At 44.7% G+C, this 15,529-nt stretch overlaps 1 protein-coding gene across 1 annotated transcript in view; it reads left to right on the top strand.

Annotated features, from left to right (window-relative positions):
* Positions 1-15,529, top strand: part of GAB2 (GRB2 associated binding protein 2) — a 92,788-nt gene that overhangs the window by 60,739 nt on the left and 16,520 nt on the right. The window lies entirely within an intron of this gene.

Here is a 15,529-nt window from a genome sequence, read left to right as displayed (position 1 = left end):
TAGGATTTGCTTATTTAGATGTTTTTATTGTGACTGTGGACATTTTGAAGAGGTGAGACTGAAAAAAAGCCAGAAGATATGTCAGCCTTGTGTTTGCAAACCCATGACTCTGCCATCCCAGAGAGTCCATTGGGAGATAAGTGTTAGTTGAGCCTCCTTTGACCATACCCAGCACTGATGGGAACTGGCAGAGAATATGGCTGTTCATGGGAGCACCAGGTTTATAGGCAAAAAATGCTCTTATCTCACTGCAAATAATAAAACCATCAAACAGCAAAAAGAAAAACTTATGCTCAGCTTTCAAAAAGGACAAACAGCCAAATACGCCAGTTCTTTTTGACTGTTTCCCAGCTGGCTCCCAGCACAAGGGTGTCCAACTGGCCTCTTCTGAAGATAAATATGGAGCTGGAGGACTGGGGCCTTTGGGGAAAATCCTGCCCTTTCCTGGCCAAAGTCCCACTGGGTTAGTTGAGCTGGGGCTGGGATTTGAGCTGGGAGAGGAGGAAGAAATGTGAAGTTCAAGAGGTTTGAGGTTTTTTTAGAGCTAAAAGCATTGCCCAGCCTTTCCAGCACAGGTTTCCTAGCAGAGATTGACAAGCTGCATTCACGTCTCAGCCCTGGCCAGAGCTGTCTCCTGGCCAGGTACCCAGAATCAGAAACACATTTAAAATAATTCTTTGTTTTATAATTGGCTTTTATCGCTATGAGCCCCTGTGCGTGTCAGGTCGGCTCTGTTAGTTTAATGGGCGCGGAGGAATTTTTAGGGTGACTTACTGACCGTGGAAAAATGAGCATGGCAGATGGTATCAGCATCGCATCAAAAAGCAAAACCATGCAAAGCTCTCGGAAACAAAAACAGCTGATGGGCTTGGAGCAAAGTGACCGGTGAAGCGGCGCTGTCTGAGCAGAACTGAGGGAAGGAGGGAGAGTTAAGAGAGGCATTTTTGGGTGTCAGCCAGCTGGGAGGAATACATTTGTATTTCCCAGAGGGGTCTTGGGACTGTTGTAGCCCGTGTGCCCCAGTCATGCTGCTTTGGGATTCATGGAGCTGCCATGAATCTGTGACTACAGAGCTGCTTGGGCATCAGGACAGGACGTGGATCTGTGGGTGATGACCAACACATAGGAACCAGGCTGGGAAATGCAATGCACAGAGGACCCCAGAATGGGTGTGCGAGCAAGTTGAAGGACAAGAGAAAAAATCACTGTGACCTTTGTGATCGATAATTATCTGGCAGTTTTTCACAACATAGCTCTTCCCCCCCCCCCAAGTCAATGTATTTCCCCATTTCTTCCCTCCACATATTTCACATTGTTCCCTCCAAAGCTTTGATGGGGACCATGGTTTTATACACCCTGCGCGCTGCTTTGTAAAACCTGATAAAAGCCAGGACAGAATTAGGCTCTCATTTCCCGGCCCCCAATGCCTGTTTGTTTGCTGGTTTGCGTTGCTTTATATTTCCAATTAAAACCAAGCCTGAGCAAAGGGAAAGATTTCTAAAGCCTTTAAAGCCTCCAAGTGAAGGCACATGGATCAGGAAGGAGACATGAAGCTGTCGATTACTGTGAACTTTCTATGACACCACTCAGGGTTTGTTTCCAGACTGATTTTTATTTATGAATGCAGTAGCATTTATTACTGATTTTATCTATAAAGATAACAATCCTTCCCTAGGTGGTTTCTATGCCTCAGTTATAATTACTGCCTGCTCCTCAAACATACTTTTGAGTTATTTATTGTGGTACGATATCAGAGCTGTAATGTTGGCAATTACTTAGGACCGAGGGGTTACACCTGGTCTGTGGATGCCCCATGAGTGCCCTTTCCATGTCCCAGCTCCCTCCATGAAGGCTGAGAACATCTTTCGGGGTCCATCCTAGTGTAGATGTAGCCAAGAACCCTCTCTTCTGGTATGCAAGGTGCTGCACAAGCACTGAGCATAAAGGCAGCCTCTGCTTGAAGGGATTCATCACAGAGGCACAGAACAGATATGTTGGTGCATCTTTTCTCCTGTCTGTAGCCATTCACTACCAGAGGCAGCTCAGTAATGGTACCTGTTCCCTCCAAGATGGGAATGGTCCTTAAAGGGACACTTGGCCGCAGCTTCTGCAAAACCTGTTTAAAAATGAGACTGTGCACGAAAAATGAAATGTTATTTATCTCTCCTGTTCCCCCCTTGCTCAGTCTGCTGCTTCTCTGTGTGATTCAGACCTAGAAGGGAGTTACAGTTTCCTCCAGGCATCCCAGAAGCAACTTTGCTGTTGGTCCATGCTTACGATCACTTTAAGCCACAGAGGATGAAGCAAATACTTAGGGCTGCGTGGAAAAAAAAGACCAACTCCCACAAAAAAATAACAAAAGCAACCAACTTGAGTCTCCATCTTTGGAGATACTCAAAACCTGACTGGACACAGTCCTAACCTGCTGTAGCTGCCTGTGCTGTGAGCAGAGGATCGACTAGACCATCTCCAGAGGTCCTTTCCAAACCAAATATTCTGTGATTCTGTGATTTTTATGATCTTGCATTGCAGGGAAATACCAGGCTTCAGAGTATAGTGAGAGCTGAGATACCTCAGCAATCCCAGCAGATAAAAACGGAGTTGTTCCCTGTTAACATCACCAGGAAGGTGGGAGGGCAGAACACAAGATGAGACATTGCCTCATCTGAGTCCATATCACAGCATACCCCTTGGCTCTGGGTCAGACCAGCCTCATGTTTTCTTACCCTTTTTGCTCTGTCTGATGTCCCTCAGTCTTCCAGCTGCTCTGTGGTGGGTGGTGAAGCTCTGGCACATCTCAGCCCTTACTGGGGGTATAGCTTCCTTTCATACTTACTGGGTTGTTGTCACATGCCGAGGAATGTGTCTGACTCGTTTGCACCTTTGATTGATTGCCACCCTTTATATCTGTTTATTAGGATGGAAAATAACATTTCACCTCAAAAATTTCATCATGTATTCTTTCAGCTCCACATGACCTAATCCCATCCCAGCCAACACAGCTGCTCATTGCCCAGTTTTGTTATGATTACCTTCCATCATTTCACTGCCAAATATATAAACTACCCCTGTTCTTGTATGCTGTGGCTTTTGAAAGTAAACTGGAGTGGAGGGACTCATTGCATTAGCTTTTTTTTTTCATAGCTGACAGTGAATCCTCTTTTTGAAGTGTTGGGCAGGTGTCTGGGCACTCGCAAATACTTCATCACCTGTAAAAGTGTAGTGAATGGCTGTTACGCTGCCTGTGGCACCATCCTCACCTTTATCTCATGGCTGATCACCTGCGCTGCCAAGCACCACCTTGTTTGACATTGCTGTCTGTGTAAACCATTCCCTCAAGCCTGCATGTGCTTTGCACAGACTAAACCTTGATGTAAAGCATTTACGATGGTAATTATTTTTGCTGGCTTGCCATAACAGTTCATATTGCTCTCCAATGAGTCATGATGAAGTCTTTCAAATACCCACTTGAAATCCATAAATTCTGTGATGAATTTTTTCTGCTGCTTGATGGTTGCTTTGATGATTAGTGTTAGGGTCAAAACCTGGTCAACACATGGTCTTCCAGGTGAAAATAAAAAGGGAGCTTATAAAAAAGAAGGAGAGTGACTTTTTATGTGGGCAGATAGTGAGAGGACAAGGGGAAGAGTTTTAAACTAAAAGAGGAGAGATTTAGATTAGGTGTTAATAGGAAATTCTTTACTGTGAGGGTGATGAGGCACTGGCACAGGTTGCCCGTAGAAATTTGTGGATGTCCCTTTCCTGGGAGTGTTCAAGGCCAGGTTGGATGGGGCTTTGAGCAACTTCCTTTAGTGTAAAGTGTCCCTGCCCATGGTGAGTGGATGGAACTACGTGATTTTTAAGCTCCCTTCCAACCCAAGCCATTCTATGATGCTATGAAAATGCTGCCTTCCTTTCTTGAGATTTGTCTGGAAAAAATTCCTGATAGAGCTGAAGACTTTGTTTTTCCAGGAGATCTCTGTGGTGCCTCTTAAGTCTAACATTTTTATTTTGTTTCAGTATCTCAATCCCAGTTTCCTGACTTACATGGATTTTTCTCATCCCCACGACACTAAGAAAAGGGCTGGATTTGTGATTTTCACTTGAAGCTCATTCGTGCTTTTATGGCTTTATTACAGGTTTTAAATAACATCATATCCCTTCTTTGGCATCAACATAATGCCTTCCGAGCATCTGAGATCCTGCTGGCTGTTCTGTGATGCTCCAGAAACTCACTTCCATAATTTCTGCTACCTTTAAGAAGAACTCAGAGTACAGACTTGCAAATGCTTTGAGTTTCTTTGGCATGGTGCTGGAAGGACCATCCTGTCCTCTGCCTGCCACTAATATTTTTATGGATATAAATCCATGTTCTCCTAGTCCTGGACAAACAGTGCTTCTTGTACGCTGACATATGTCAGTAATAAGAACACATGCTAATGTCTGCTGTCTCCTGGTGCCGTTTGAAGGGAAGGCCAACCTGTGTTCACAGAGCTGTATGACACAGAGTCGATTGTTTTACAGATAAAGTGGCTTAAAGAATTAAAACTGCCATGACTGCAAGAATGCCCTCAGTTATATTAGATAAGTTAAAATATTTGCTTTAATAAGGTTTATAAATGATGAAGTGACGCACAAATGAGTTTTCCCTGTGGGTGCATTGCTGCATGAGTGATCCCTCAGCTGAAGTTCTCAGCTGTCTCCAGAGCAGTTGGTGTTGGAAAGCTGGAGGAGGCTGGCTTCTGGTCTGGTCTGGTCCCAGTAATCCCTGCATTCCTGTGGTTGTAGCCAAAATCCATTATATCCTGGCTTATTCCTCCCAGCATCTGTGGAGAGAAATGGGTCTAATGTACTGTGTATTTGTCACCAAACCACTTTTCATCCCATAGATGAAAGATGATGATGATGATGATGATGATGATGATGAGATGGGCACCAAGTATTGGATCTCACCCAGATCTGTCCCAGCAGCCAAATACACTAAGTTCAGACATGAGTCATCTAGGTAATTAAAATAAAAAATAAAATAAATCCCATTCCTGTGAGGAAGTAAGAGTGCTAAGAAGGGGCTTGTATGGAGTCTGAGCAATCTGGGGAAATGCTGCCCTTGCAGCAAGCGGAGCAGGTGATGAGCCGAAAACAAACTCCATTTCAGAGGTGGTGAAAATTCAGCTTCTTCGTTTTCACTCTCTCTGTAATTCATTTTCATACACTTTCAGTGGCAATTTTGATTCACACCTTTTCATTCTGAATTTGAATGAATTTCAGAAAAGATCAAGAATTGGACTTTTACATCTAAAAAGCACATGATTACGATCTTCAGTCGAAGAGGGGCAATCCACCCCTATAAAACGATCTACTCTGATGAGAATGAATTGAAATACCTTGACCTTCTCCCCTTTTACTTAAAATTCACTTTTACCCTCTAAAGGTTTCTTGTAATTTCTGGCTTCAAGCAATCCCTTGGCAAGCTCCTATTTTGATTAAATTGCATTTTCCAGCTGGAGGATGTCAGAACGTTTTCAGCTGGCCCTAAGCCAAGCACAGAGCATGGGCAATGCACTGGGCAAGAAGATGCAGATTTTGGTCTGGGTGCTGTTACCATCTGTGGTGTGTGCGAAGATGGGTGCAACTGCAAGGGTGGTGATGTAATCTGATGCTTCTGGGGTTTAAGGATGGGCTAACTGCACTTTGTGAGCTGGTTTGAGAAAGGAAGAGGAGGGTGAGGAAATGCTGAATAAGCCCATGGAATGGTTCCCAACCCCTGAGCAAGCATCAGGGCAGAGATGGTTTGCTCTGGTCTTCAGATGCCAGAGGATATTTTGCTCCTGAGTCAGGGGATGAATGCCAAAATCCAAAAGTATTACCCTGAAGGAGATTGTGATAAATCTGCCTTACTTATGTCTCCTGAGGACCAAGCTCTACATTGCGCTCCACTGCACCACTAAACCCAGCTCTGCTGCTGCTGTGTGTTAAAAATAACCACAAAACCAGCCCATGCTTTAGTGCACAAGGTTCAAACAGCAACATCCATACGGGGAGTTTGCTCCACTTCTCAGTGCAGAAATATCCAGCAGGGAGAGACTTGCTTGTGCATGACCAGATGTGGCAGGGAGACGGAGGGTGTCCAGGTGGAAACACTCATGCACAGAGAAAAGAAAAACAAGAGCATAAAATGGAGCTCAACTGGTGGTGACCAAAGTCTATGAGGATGTTAAATCCAGCAGGATTCAGGACTCCATCCCAGTCTGCATTTCCTTTCACCACCCTCAGCTCTTTCTTGGGATTGACCCAATGGGATACAAGCCATGATGAATGGGGAATGTGGGGGCAGGGACAGGACTGGAGCTGACCCTAACCCAAAAGCACTTGTGGGAGAAGCTGCCAGCCCCGCATTTCTGAATGCAAATACCACCCTAAAGTATTGCACTGCTTTCAACCCACGCCAGTTCTTGCCTTTGGCACAAGCCATGCTCCCTAGTCTCTGCCAAACCAGTACAGATGTTTTAACACCCACCGGAGCCCAGATAATTACAAACAAAATTGAAAGACTGGTCGGAGTTGCTTTCTTTTCATTGCCTGAACTCTCAGCCATTCTCAAGCAAGATGCCTCCCACTTTCTGACATTTTTGTGGGACATGTTACTAATACTAGTTTTATTATTAGGGGAATGCCGAGAAGCCCCAACCAGGATGAAGATCACACCATACCCGCTGACCACAGAGTGAAACGAGCGCGGAGAGGATTTTCATGGGAAACTAGAGCTAGCTTCTAACCAGTAGCTTTCCAGCCATGGCATTGCAAAGCTCAGCTTGTTTTCAAATGGGTTTGGGGAGTGTTTTGAATGGGACAGAACCATGTGATCAGCTGGTAAGCTCAGGTCAGAGAATGCTACAGGTCCTTCTTATTGTAGATCCTCATGGGAAATGGGGCCCATCATGGAGAGCTTGTGAGCAGAGCATCTGAGATGAAGGAAGGAACAGCATTTCCTGTTTTAACAGAGGGAAGCCAGCAGCAAACACTTCCTTCCTGATCTGTTCTTGTACAACCCTTAAGATATAGGAGTGTGGCCTGTGATCAGGAGCTCTGTTCCCTCAGGCCAGTTGCAAACAGCCAGGTTTGAACTTAACAGATGAGAACTGATTCAGCATGAATGAAACCACTTGTCATATGCATCTCCCCTGGGGGCACTTACAAAGCATCTGTGGGGAGGAGGACCAAGAAAGCCTCCTCAAGCTTCACTCTACATGAACCACGTCCTCATCTCTTTTCCATGAGGATGCTTTGAGGTCCTTCTGGACATGCAGGTTCATTTTGTCCTTGCAGTTGTTATCACAGGTGTTAACTGCTTGGGTGGAAACTGACGGGCACAAGCTGGTGGGCTCAAGCTGTCTTCATGGCTCTTCCCTCAATTCCTGCTGCAAAATTCCTCGTCCGCCATGCCTAGCCATGAAAATTTCCATCCAACATTATTCCAGTTCGTTTCTGGTTGCTGTGGAGACCAATTTAGATGAAACTCTAGTATTTTGAAAGAGAATATGAGTCTAAGTCATTTGCGATGCAAGGTCCCATGCTAATAGCATTAGCATATTATTTGATTATGGCAATGTGTAGGGAATAAATTCCAAGTCCTTTTGCCATCATTGCATCTTAAAAGAAGAGGAAGAGAAAAACCTCTGGGCTTTAGTTGATAATGAAGACCTTTACTGCATGTGAACTCCTGATTTCTGAATGCATAAGCTTTGGGGGTCACAGGCATTTTTAACCTCATGGCAATGAGGTTTTCTTTTCTTCCTTGCTGGAAGGACCTTTTCTTTCTCTGCTTCCACTGAGCACGGTTAATAGACTGTCTAATAAGCAGGACTTGAGTTTTTAATGATGGCCAGAGAGATCCAGGATGGCTTTTTGAGCTGTTTACGTCTTTGCTGGAGTGTTGGTGTGGAAGAGCCCAGCAAAAGAGCAGCTGTGCAAGGCAGAGGTTTTTGCTTCTTGCATTTTGCCCTCTAACATCTCAAGAATGGCATCGCCTTCAGTATTTCTTCAGATGATTCCAGTATGTGGACAGAGTATGCCCATACCCGTGAATGGAAAAAAAAAAAAACCAAACAAAAAAACACATGGAAAAACATTGCAGAGAGACTTCTTTTGAGAGAAGATGCTGCAGAGATGGAAAAGGGAGAGCTGAAGTTTCAACAGGAATAAAAAAAAAGCCAAACTATTTCATTTTTTCTGTCACCATCCCTAAGGGCATGTTTTGTGGGGTTGAACTGACCCTTGCTCACACTGACCCCTGGGTCACTTTGTCGCGGGTTCAGGGACACAGTATTGCAGCCAAGAGGGTTAATGACTTCTTTTGTCTCCTCTTTGGACTTTTGCAGTCGATGTGGCTGATACTGCCCTGTCTGAGCATGATGGGCCCCCCCTGAAGCCATGTGAGAAATTTGGAGCTCTACTGCAACCCAGTGTCCCCATCTTTGCACCTACCCTTGCGCAGCACCCACCTCCCCTTTCTTGTAACTCATCAGCTAAAATACCACCCATGGAGAAAAAAATAACATTAATCCTGTATAGAGGAGAGAAAAACGGGGCCAAACTCCTGCAGTTAGGTCCCATGCATAAATGCAGATGCACCCATGAAGAAGGAGACTCTGAGAGGAGAAATTTGGGGATCCTCTTTCTTTCCCCATTGCTACCTTGCTGAGCGATGGTGAAGCAGACCTGTACCAATGCTGCTGTTTTATTGACTCCCCGACAAACTGGGACTTGTAATGTTTCTTCCCCCAAGGTAAGGTAAGATCGAAATAAATTACTTCTGTAAAGAGCTGGGAATGGCAGTTCTTCTATAATACAAAGTGCAAATATTTGTGCCTCTTGTGCGCTCCTCTGAATGGAAATGGTACTAAATCATGCATAAGTAAAATAGGTTCACATTTTCTCCTAGTGAAAGTTTTCCTCTGCTCTCCTGGAACACTAAAGACTCTTGTTGTCATAAAAAGGGCTATAAAATTTAAAGCGAGCCGTTAAGAAGCCCTGGCTGGGATTAGGCTGGGGTTCATTATTTCTCCTTCTCCATCCCTGCTAAGTGAGGCATGCACACATGTTTGCTCAGGCAAGGGAAGGTGCCCACATACTGCTCACAGAGAATGATAAGAGGATGAGGGGAAATTTGTTCAGGACCTAAAAGCATGGTTTTCCTGGGCTAGGAGAAGTCAATGGTGCACCAGCTTCTGGGCTTTGCCCCCGCTTTTTGATGGCATGTTGGACTGTGGCACTTGGATGAGATTGTTTTGTCTTGTTGTCCAAGGGAAAACCATGTTAGGAGATGCCAAAATCATTAGTTATCATCGTCATCATGATAAATAGTAATAACCGATTGTAATAACCAATAATAATATCCAATAGATCCTTTAAAACAGGATGCCAGACCTTCATATCACACAGTAAGAAAGCTGGTTTGATCCTGGGACATCATGAGTCTGACTTTTTCTTATGGGAAAAAAAACTTCTTTTTAATCTATCTATATATGAAAAACACCATATATATCATATATTATATGATAAATGTGTCATCTCTTAGCTTTCAACAGCTTCAGCCCTGTCCTGCAGCACTGGGCTCCACAGACTGCTTGTACCTCCAGACAGATTTGCTAAGGATTCCCCTGGCATCTGCTGGAATCATATATGCCACCCACAGGCAGAAAGCATCTATTTCTGCACATCCCCATTGCCTTGTTTTTTTGCCACCTTATGCTTAACCTGATAAAGGCAAGAATACCTGCCTTGAGACCACTTCGTGTTTTATACAGTTACACCATATCATCTTTGCCCTTTCCCTTTGTTCCAGCCCTTTTTTTTCCCATTTAATCCCTCAACAAATTGGTTTTGCAATATCAGAAATGATGATTCATGAAGCAGAGAGTTGGAGATGAGGTTAGTTCTGTGCAGCAAATGAAGGCCAACCCAGCCCACACTGCCACCCAGGGATTGTCCTTCATCCTCAGCTGTAGGTCGTTGTCCCACTCCAGGACTCTGATAAGGGTGTCCCAGGTAGGGTGCTCAAGGGCACGTGTAAGCCAGGTTTGCAAGCATCATGTTCATCTGCTTTTATCTCCAGCACTGAAGCCCTTATAACAAAAATAAATAGGTGCACACCAGGTATCCCCATCTGGCCAAATGGTAGACTTCCAAATATTGACACGAATGTTGAGCTCCACAATCGAGTGGCAGATTTGCTCTTCAAAGGGTAACCACCATGTCCAGGGCATGTTGATATGAAACAAAGATGGGTCACCGACACCAGGGGATATTTCCCAAGGCAGGGGTGGAATTTTGGGCTCAGCCTCATCTCACTGAAGCAAGCCTGTGTTCTCCAAGGAGAAGCATTGCATTGTTTCTATTGCAGTCTCTCTCCCTTCTGCCCCTTTGTCCTTCAAAGAATTGATTACTGTTAAAATAACTGAGATATATAATGCTTTGAGGTCAGGACTTGGTTCCTTTTCCTCTTCTCACTCTCCAGCACTGTGATTTTTTTCCCTTGGTTCCCATGCTTCTCCAAGGCAAATGCTCCTACTTCGCCACTATTTTTCAGTTGTTTCATACAAACACAAGCACAGCGCTGACACTAATGGAGAAAGACGATGCTGTTTATTGTAATCTTTGTCTCACTGTCTCTCCCATAACTCTTTCTTGGGTAATTCTCCCTGTTCTGTGTCAAATGCTTAAATAATTGGGGGATCACACTGTTCTCCATAGAGAAAACCTAAAGGAACCAGTGCAGCTAAGTATCATGTAGATGACTGAAATTGGGTAAGAGAAGCCCTCTGTACAGCAGATCTTGTCTGTAAAGTGGAGATGCTTCTCCTTTCTCTTGGCCACTCTCTCCTGATCATTTTCTCAAACCGATCTCAAATGGAAATTAGCATCAGAAACTGGTAGGGAAAAGCTCAAAAGCCCTATGTCACTGTTGTCCCTACCTTTCAGCTCCTCTGCAGTGGAGGATGCAGCTGTGCCCTGTCATCTCTTTTGGGGAGCTCCGCTCCCCTGCTTGGCACCCAAAATTCAGACGGTGATAAGTATTAGGGTGCCTGTATCCTTGCACACAGCTCCCCATCCTGATGGAAACTGGAAAGGGGAAATTATCATAATCAGATGTTGTATCCCACTAACCTGCTGGAGAAAAACTTAGTGACCTGCAAGGACATTCTCAGACTGACAGCAGCTTTTCCAGATGCCATCCAACTTGGAGGTGATAGGGAAAGCTTAGTAAATAAACCTTCCTCTGGTGCCATGCTCATCCTCATGGCATCCCAAGGCCTCTTGGCAGCACTGTGGCACATTGACTCATGCATTGGACATGTTGTTTGTTCTCTCTCTGCCAGGAGAAGCATGTGGAAGGCTTGTTTTGGTAGTGTCATTTGTCTTGTTTTAATTATTTCTTTTGTATTTGTGCTCAAGGAGTGAGCTGGCAGCAAAAGCAGATGTGAAGGCAGATTCCCATGGAGAAAGTCTTCCCTTTTTTTTTGCTAATAAATGGTGGAGGTGCTTCAAAGAGTGAGGAAGACGATGGTGCATGAGCACAGTCTACCCTGCGGCATCCTAAGGATTATTTCTAGTAGATTTCTACTATTCTCTCCTGAAAGAAAGTCCCATTGGCCACAAGTTTAAACTGGCACAAAGTCAGTGACGCGATCCAAGGCATTCCGTGGCCTTGTTTGCCAGGGCAGATCTGAGGAGCCCTTATCTGTGGAGCCCTTGGACCAGTCCTTGCCAGCTTGGTTTTGGCATCATAGGGAATTTTGTGCCACTCAGAAATGCCAAGCAAGCCTGGCACCTTTTTTGCGAACACTGACAGGAATTTAGCTACACCCAAAAATCAACACCTTCCCAGGGGTATCATTTCAAGATATAGGAAGTTGTAGTCCCAGCCTGTGCCTTCAGGTGGGGAAAGCTGACATCGCAGCTCTGGTGAAAAAGGATATTCTGAGCAATAAGTTCCAAAGGAGGCTGAGTTATTATTGCACTCAGATAAGCCCAGGAACACTGTGTGAAGCTATGCACACACACCAATAGTCAAGTGCTCTGAGCAAGGGAATTCAGACTTGTCAACAAGGAGGGAAATACCACTTTGAGGGATTGAGAACATTCATAAAAAATTCCTGGCTCCCAGCCTAGCCCATCCCATTGCTGGCCGTGCTCTCAGTTATGGAATTTTGCTTTGGGGATGTATTTCAAAGGGAGGTTTACCACTTTGCTGCAATAAACAGACAAAAAGGTGCATCTTAACCTTGACTAGTGAGTGCTGAGCCTTCAGCCGGTCGAAACCCACCTGGCACCATGGAGGTTTGCTGTGCTCGCTTGACCCTACCAAGCCTCTGGCTCACTTTCTTGCAGGGACCAGTGCAACAGCTGTAGCCTGAGCCCAGCAAGATGTACATGTAGAAATCGTGCTGCTGACATTGAATTTTAACTTGTGGGCGTCCAACACTGCATTTTCCAGACCATGGGAGTTGAATTCCCCAAACTCAGAGGAGAACTGGCCAGGAAACTTGGGGTTAAGATGACACTTCTCACATGGCCCCACTACATAATTTTAACTCTGGCCCCCAGGGAATGGCAGTAGGAACTGCGCAGGATCTTATCCCTCTTTGGCTGTACTTGATACATTCCTTCAACATAAACTCAAGATATCAACATAAAGCCAAGGTATTAGAAGGCTTGTCTACACTGTTAAATGAAGGAGATTCATGAGTTTATCCATGGTCCTGAGATGGATGGCCATGAAGGATGGAGAAGCATCTTTCTTTTTGGCTTTTTGACAGATAGAGTTGAGTATCCTGGGCATGATGTAGGTGGGACGGATGCCTGGAGGCATCCACATGGAACTTATTCACTAAGTACCCTGCATGGATGTGGGAAAGGAGTGTTGGTCCTCATCTCTTGGGAGCTGGGCACTGCAGCATGGCAAGTTGAAATGGCTTTGGGATCTCTGGCTCGTATTCAGTCTGCATGCCTTACTTTCATGGGGACCTTTCTGCGTTTCAAGCTAATATGATGTCCTAACCTTTCCCTTAGCATGTACTAGTCTTCATATACTATTTTTCTGCCTCCATTTCCTTTCTTGCCTCCTTTTCTGTCCTCTATCAGGACCTGTTGTCAGTGTGTGACCTGGGCACATGACCTGTCGTTTATTCTAGTGCAAAAAAAGCCCACAACATAAAAAATCCAGAGCAATCTTGGCAGTCTCCTTCCATAGGATTTATCTTCTCAGCCCTCGCAATACCCTCCCAGCCCCGCAAAGCAATCCATCTCTCACCTACTATTACAGAGTTCATCTCACAGACCTAATGGAGTACATGAGTCCTGAATTGGCTCCTGCTAATGCTCTCAGTGGCCAGGTCGCTGCGGGAAGCGAGCTGGGAATTCATTTTGAAAATCAATGCAGATGCCAATAGAGCCGCTCTCCCCAGGGAAGCTACATGCTTTTACTAGGCATTGCCTCCTGCCCCCCTTCATTCCCCATTTTCATTTATGTGGTCAGAGTAACCATGGAGTAATTCATCCTGATTTCAATGAGTGCATCTTCTGCACTGCACTCTCCAGTTTCCCCAAATCAGACTGATTTTTGGGAAAAGATTAGGATCTCCTGGCAGTGCAGGATTCACAGAACTCCCCAAAGTGTTGTGATTTGAAGTTGCTGTTCCCTGGAGTGATACTGGGGACCGTCTCCTTTGTGCAACCCCATTTCTCCCCTTAGGCTGTGTTAGCACAAATAAATCAGTGTAATTTCTAATTCTTGGATGTATTTTGCCCTGTCATGACATTTTGATGCAATGGCAAATGCAAAGCCTGCAGGGATAGTGTGGATGTTGGAGGGACCCCGACCTAGTGCAGTTCATATTGTCCCCAGAGGTGAACTTCACACTGGGTTGGAGACATAACACTAATCTGTCATCCTCACACCATCCTCAAGGAGTCTTGGCCAAAGCACAATGTCACAGGCAATTCCTGGCTGTGATTTGGGAGGTAACAAGATGAGGGGTTCCTGAGAGGCACTTTAGGTGCAGCCCCTGTTTTTGATGGCATTGTGGGTTTGGGCTCTCTTGTTCTGGTTGACCACAAAGCACTTGATTTGGAACTTTGATTTGGGATTTTCATGGCTCTCAAGACTCCTTTTCCAATGGGAATCATTCTGCACTGCTATTGGATAAATATTTAATAAGAATGAGGGTCAAGGCACTGTTTTGTCCAAGGACACTGGGATGGCCATTTACTCCCTTGAAAAGCACCAAGGGATCTTTAATGCCCATGTGAAGAAGACAGGAATCAGAGTTTTAAGCTGTCATCCCCCACCATTAATGTCAATGTTAAATATTGATCCTTTCTGTGTTTAGCACAAACCAAACAACAGAGTCAAGCTCTTTGGCTTCTATTAATGTACTTTTTCTGCATCGGGTGAAGTTTGAAGTAACACCAGGGAAAAAATGTAGCAGCAGCCAATGAGCAGCAGACAGATTGATTTTGTATCTTGACACGACTCAGAAGTTGGTAAAAAAATCACTCTGTGTGGAGCATCTCGTTGTCTGAACCATGACAGCCATTTCTCTGCAGCGTAAGAGAATCAGGCTCAGAATTTCTGGTGTGATCTGGAATTTGAGGGAAGGAATGGAAAGAAAGAGATTGGAACCCTGTAAAACCCCCTTCATCCCTGCATTGGAGCATGGGTGTCTGAAGTCAAATTTGAAGAGCAGGTGGTCATGCTGGGGAGCAATCAAAAATCAGTGGTGGTCAGAGATCAGGTGGATTTCCACTTTTTGTTAGGAGTTGGGTTTTTTCTGGGTTTTACATCAGCACCAAATAAATGTAAATCACAACTATTATAAAGTGTACCTTCAGTGAACCACAGTGAGTGGTTTTCACATGCCAGGAGTGCATGCATGGTCTTCTGTGTGGTCTTCTGCAGCCAGAGATGGATCAGCTTTCCCAAAATATTCTGCAGCTTGTGGTTTTTCTGGGATTTTGGGTTTTGGTTTTGGTTTGTTTGTGTTGGGGGTTTTTTTGTAATGGGAATTTACAACTTGGCTGTAAGAATTCATCTGTGGTTCAAACTCATGAAGAACAGTTATGAGAGGACTAGAGTAGCCAGGTGATTATTCCTGACCTCTGGGATATTCTCCATTGAAAAGAATTTAATATTTTAAAGTCTGTTTCTCCTTAAGCAGGAGGAGCAGGCACTAGGAGTCATGCATTGGGTGTGCATCCAATTTTATTAGCATAAAACAGCAGGACATCTCTTGAGGCCACAAAATTAGTAGAGAATTGGGAAACATGAGAATGTTTTTTCATCTCCGCTGCCATTATGTCCATCCAGATTCCCACCCTGTACCTCAGTTTACCCAACTCTAAAGGGATGGCAGTGATGCCCTTACATAGAGGGATGGGTGTGACTTAAATCACATCTCATTGCAGTGTGAAAGCTCCTCTCTTTTTTTTAAATCAGGTTTTAACAACCCACTGATCTCTCCATGAAATA

This window comes from Pseudopipra pipra, chromosome 2 (genome assembly GCF_036250125.1).
Source record: "Pseudopipra pipra isolate bDixPip1 chromosome 2, bDixPip1.hap1, whole genome shotgun sequence".
Lineage (NCBI taxonomy): Eukaryota > Metazoa > Chordata > Aves > Passeriformes > Pipridae > Pseudopipra > Pseudopipra pipra.
This window is presented reverse-complemented; position numbering and strand designations above follow the sequence as displayed.